Raw genomic sequence first — 6,297 nt, forward strand, 5'->3', positions numbered from 1 at the left:
TTACTTCTTGTGATTTTGGTCCTGAGTATAGACTTTAACAACAGAGCCATTCTCTAGCCCGGAGTCTCATACTATTTCTGGACACTAAATTTCAAGACCAGAATTTTATAGAAGACAAATTATTCCAATATCATAGAATTAATGTTTTGCTGCACAAATATTAACAAAAATATTTACTAGACTGATAGGGATGGAAAGACATGAGATGAACAGGACTGGTGTAAAGGGCAATAGAATAGAGCAAAGAAAAGGAGCAGAGAACAAACTGTGACAGTGGAGCTGTTAACAGGGATAGAGGGAGGCTCACTGGATGTCAAGGTCAGGAGTTCATACTGGAAACTGGCTACATATGTAAAAAATGCAGAAAAAGAGTATAAACATTTGCATTTGGAAGTATATTATAATATCAATGCTAACAGAGGAAGTAAAATATAAATTATCTGAAGAGATGAGGTACTCCTAGAAAAGGTGGCAGTCATTGTGTGGGCAAAGTCGATGCATAAATGTGTGCAAAATCAGAAAAATAAACACAAAATAAAAGGACAATAGAAATTTGATTTTTAACATGACTTAGAAGAGCATAAAAGAGAGGATAGTTGAGCAAGAAAAATATATAATATTAATTTTACAAATGCTATTTTAGAGACAATAATAGCTTATTATGAGCTTTAGAAAACACAGTGAAAATGAAATTAAGTTCCTGAGAATTGTAGCTAAGTATTTTGTTAAAAATATGTTCTGAAGTTACATATGTTAAATGCAATTATAACTTTTAGAAAATCAAAATAATTTATATAAAATTATTATACAGCTTATGAGACTATATTGAAAAAACAACTTTAAGTTGAATGTTGAGACAGTCAAAAACATTGGTAGCTTTGTATATAGGAAAACTGAAATTTGTAAAGACAACAAAGACATTAATAGATTTAAGTGAATTATAACAGGCAAAACAATGTTTTAATTTACATGATGTATACAGTGTAAATAAACAATTATTTTTTATGAACATTATTAATAGTATTCTTTGAAGAAGAGGGAGGGACTTATGAATGCTAGACAATCATTTAATTGAGTCACACTCTCAGTCTAATTGAAAATATTGTCTTAATAGAAATATGTGAAAATAACATGAATATCCATGAAGAAAAATTCCACATTATAATTATAAAACTGGCCATAAGCAGACTACTATTTTCAATTACAATCTTAGTGAAAAGTAAGAACAGAATGAGTTCAACTTTTAAAGTCAGAAGATAAAAAAAAAAAAAAATGGTGGGGGGGAAGTTTTCAAAGAAACTTTACAAGTTTGAAATAAAGGGCGATTTTTGAGTCTAGGAAACTTAAGATTTTAGGATGTAGGATGACACTTATCAGCCATTGTCCCAGGGTGGTAATACAGTTGATGACTACTCAACATGTGATACATGATGTAAATTCATACCTTGTTTAAGTAAAATCAGAGCATCCTCTAAGACCTAAACTCCATGAATGGAGTACTCTCACAATATAAACAATAAGAATGGTTCTTGGACTAGAGATGGTTTAGTAACAAAGAATGCTTTCTATAGAACCATGAGCACTTGAGTTTGGATCTCGGAATCCCTACAACAAGCCAGGCACAGTGTTATGTTCAGCTATAACTATGGTGCTCCAGACACAGATGTGAGAGGATCACCGGAGCTTGCTTTCTGCCAACATAGCCAAAAAATATGAGCACTGTGCTCAAGAAGAGTCTACATGATTAAGGATAAAAGTGATGAAGGTCACCCAGTGATGCCCTTCCTCCTCTGACCTCTCATGTTTCTACAGACACATTCATACACACACACACACACACACACACACACACACACACACACACACACACACAACATAGACATATACTACAAACACATTCACACACAAAACCAGCTTTAATTAAAACAAACCCAAAACTCCAGAGCATATTTTCATGATATTGAAGTGAAGTATAGAAAATACGTAAAACTGAGCTACACATGTAATGATGGAAGCCATCTTCCTGTTCCAGGCCAAAGTGTCAACACTGTGAGGCTTTCCCTGGGGCCTTCATTCATTTCTCACAAGGTGCCTTCCTCGTTCTTATGCTTCATTTGTTGGATGTTTGATACAATGCACTCTCAATACAAAAATTAAAATTGCATAATTTCCCCCTATTATTAGTTAGAAAGTCATAGAAATAAGCCATTTAATAAAGTTCTCTGATTCTTGTTCTCAAATGTGGAAGGGAAATAAAAAGGGTATTAAAAAATGATGGAAAAGGAAGGAGGAACATGAATATATGTGTAAAGATGGGAGGGAGAAAAAAAATCTGGATATTGTGACTAAATTTATTATAAATACTTGGCAGAATTTTTGAAATCTCTTTATTTTCTTGAAATTAAAGTAAAAACCAAGACCAAACAATTTTTTAAGGAACCTGAGCCTTGCTTATTCAATTTCATTGTATTCATGGATTAAATTATAATGAAAATTGCTATATTTCACCTTGACTTCCTATAATTCATAGCTACAAAGAAGGAAGTTGCAGTAGTGCAACATCATATTTTTCTGAGGAAGACTACTTCCTGTGAAGGCTGGTGTGCCAATGGTTTGAGAGGGCCTCTGCTATCTTAGGTGAGACTTGTAACTGGTCTCTAAAACAAGCAGTGCAAATACAGGTCAGAAACATAACTTTATCTCTCACTTCAGAGATAAATAAACAAACAACAGCAATAAAAGTGACTAAAATACTTCAAAATCATTATGCTTTTTTGAAATTGGGTAATTTTATCCAGTAGAAACAATCTTTAGGAATGTGATTGTGAATGGCATATTGTCCACTCTTTTGAGATGGTTGTAATTTATTTAAAGAATCCATTAAATAACCAGAAAATACATTTTATAATCTTATAATAAAAGAACAACATGAGTTGTGTGGAATGAAAGTGTACTGGGAGACACTGAGCAGAGATTTGGAATATCAGCAAAGTCTCCAGAATGAGAAAATGGTGTCTAAGTTTGTGTCATCCACAGAAGGATGAGAGTAGAAAAGATTTGATTCAATGATGTTCTAAAGATGAAGACTTGAAATGCTAAAGTGTGAATAGTAGTGTTAGCTTCTCAAAACTGAGTTAAATACTTTTACTTCTTTATGTGAACAAAGAAACTTAACCAACATACAACTGAAAGGATCGATTTTGGTCACAGTTTTAAGGTTTGACTCCAATGTTTCTGACCCTTGATGAGAGAAAAACAATAATAGAAGAATTTCGTTTACCAGCAAGAAAGTAGGAACAGACAAGAGGGATTAAAGGAGATCATAAATTCCTCAAAAACAAGTCCCCAGTGGCACATTCCCACCAACCATGTATCACCTGTTATTATCCACTTCATATATGAACTCATCAATAATTAATCCACTAACAAAATTACTGATGTTATGGTTTCCCTTCTCAGTCATTGCCACATAGAACTAAACCTTTTATGTATAAAATTTTGGGGGGAAATTTCATACTCATACTATAACATCCAACTCTGGACCCCAAAGAATCAATTTATTTTCTAATAAATAGTACATTTGGTTCATCTCTCACAGTCTCCATAGTCCCAGAAATGTTTAACTGTTCAAGTCCAATGTCTCCTTTGAGACTGAAGGAAACTCTTAGCTGTTCGCTTATGAGTTCCTTCAAAGTAGAAAAACCAACACTATAAGCACAGAGTCAACTAGTCCATTCTAAAATAGAGGACTAGAATAGCAAGGACATACTGGACTGAAAATATCTAATCAAAACCTGCCATGGCAAAAATAGAACGCTATAGCTCCATGTCTAGAGCAGATGACAGTTGATTTGATGTGAACTTTAAGCTGCATCCCTATGCTATGCTGACAGCAATCCAATGGATGTTCTTTTTGGCTAGTTCTGTTCACTGTCTACAGCTTTCCTCAGTAGACATTCCATGTTCTTGACATCTCTAGCTTCCCACAGTGTCTTTCACAGCTTTGAATTCATTATCATAGCCTTATGAGCTGCTCTTTTTGAGGAGCTTTCTCTAAAGATCTTCTTATATACTATTAATTTTACCTGGACTCTTGGAAATCTTGGTGTAGCTCACTTCGTTTTCACAAGTTCTTGCATATTTAATGCATCATATAGATAAGGTCAAAGTCTACCACCAGCTTCAGAAGTACCTAGACCTCTTGAGAACATGGCTGTAGAGGACTCAGTTCTTAGATGCCTAAGTATAATTAGATTCATTATAAAATACAACTTTACAAGTAAACTTGTGAGAATGAGGTGTCTGTGATGTGTATACTTGGTTATCAATGGCCACATCTGGAATTAAACAAAATGGAGATGACTGAATACACTAGTAAGGGTCTTTTCTTGATTGTCCATTTGAGGTATGAAGTTTCAGCTTCTTTACCTTAAATTCTCTAGTGGTTCCAAATATAAAGAACATAAAAGGAGGGGACATTTGTTCTCTTCCTGCTTGTCCTCACTTTTCCTGCCAAGTCTGTTCATTCCCTAGCATTAAAACCTATTTCTTTGTGATTCCGAAATATACTTAAGATGTGGTAGATTGAACAATTACTGAATTCTTGATAACTTTTGTGATGGATAGCTATTATTGGACTAGTTAGACTACAATTTGTATGGCACTCTAATAAATCAACTTTTCTGGGCTCATGTGCTCATTTATGTACTGTATATATTCATTCTATCTTTCTATTTATTTAGAGAAATGGGTTACAACCATCAGTACAAAATTTCATTTTTCCCAGTGGTCTATTGAACTGAGGCACTACTCAGACAGAAAATTACAATTATGAATTAGAAACAAAAATAACGTTATAGCTAAGGTCACCACACCATGAGATACTACAGAGTCACAATATTAGGAATGTTGAAAACTACTGTTCTAGAGAATCCTGAATAATATAGATTTTAAAGTGGTTCTAGAGCAATATAAAAATAATGATGGATTTTTCAAAGTATCTGGAATAGGCTTTCCAATTTAACAATATCTACAGGTTCTAATGTTTCTTAGAGGCTTGGAGAACACTAAAAACCCATGGTGTTAAACCAGGTTACAAACTTATTGAAACAAATGAATTATGCCAATTTACCATTTGTAAGAGTCAATAAATTTAGTGACTTTGTATAAAAAGGAATGGCCTTATTTTGACAAAAATAATGGAGACCTCACGAAGTGGTAAGGAAGCCGGGAGTGTGCCAGCCTCTCCTTTTCTCAGGCTGCCGGGAAGATGGCAGACATTCACACGGAGCGTGCTTTCCAAAAGCAATCTACAATCTTTCAAAACCAGTAGCGTGTTTTGCTGGGAGAAACCGGACAGGAAAAACATCCTAGGTCCTAAAAAAACATTGGTCAAGGCTCCAAGATGCCCAAGGAGGCCATTGAGGGCACCTACACAGAGAAGAAATGCCCCTTCACCGGTAATGTCTCCATCAGAGAGCACATCCTGTTTGGTGTCGTGACGAAGATGAAGATGCAGAGGACCATTGTCATCTGCTGGGACTATCTACATTACATCCAGAAATACAACTGCTTTGAGAAGTGAACATGTCTGTGCACCTGTCCACCTGTTTCAGCGATGACCAGATCAGCAACATTGTCACTGTTGGAGACTTCAGGCCCCTAAGCAAGACTGTTCCATTCAATGTGCTCAAGGTGACCAAGGCTGCTGGCACCAAGAAGCAGTTTTAGAAGTTCTAAGGGGACTTTGACCAATGCCTTAGAACAAATAAAGTTATTTTCCAACTTAAAAAATGATGCTACTTAGTTGTTATTCGCATCCCTGAATAAATTAACAAAGCGAAAGAATGAGCCCCATGCTAAAATTAGCAAACATCCAGGACCTCAGTAGAGAGTAAGAAAGGACAATGATGAAATCATTGACAAAACGGATCAGCTCCAGATGTTCATAAAGTGCAAATGTTTCTAAGGTGTTCAGAAAAAATTATTCTTTCCAGCAGCCACAAAACTCAAGCTGCAGAACATCAAAAAAAAAAAAAAAAAAAAAAAAAAAAAAACCCACTATAAGATTTGTTAAATTATAGCAAAAATTGAATTCCCAGACTAGGGGGCGCTATTCAAAGTTAAAATAAGGACATTAGTAGGTAAGGGATAGAATATTATAACTTTGGATGAGAGTGTGTGAAAATGCTCTGTTGGGGCTGAGAACATTTAATCCTCGATTCTCAGGAGTTTACCCAATTTGAGCAAATAATCTCTACGTCCTCAGCAGAAGATGTACTTGTATCCCAGCACCTA

At 35.0% G+C, this 6,297-nt stretch overlaps 1 pseudogene across 1 annotated transcript; it reads left to right on the plus strand.

Moving 5' to 3' along the window:
* The first annotated feature begins 5,269 nt into the window (after positions 1–5,269).
* LOC308437435 (small ribosomal subunit protein uS17-like) lies at positions 5,270–5,730 on the plus strand (annotated as a pseudogene). Its single transcript has one exon. The product of its transcript is annotated as a small ribosomal subunit protein uS17-like (transcript).
* The last annotated feature ends 567 nt before the right edge of the window (positions 5,731–6,297 follow it).

Source organism: Micromys minutus (assembly GCF_963924665.1).
Source record: "Micromys minutus genome assembly, chromosome: 26".
Lineage (NCBI taxonomy): Eukaryota > Metazoa > Chordata > Mammalia > Rodentia > Muridae > Micromys > Micromys minutus.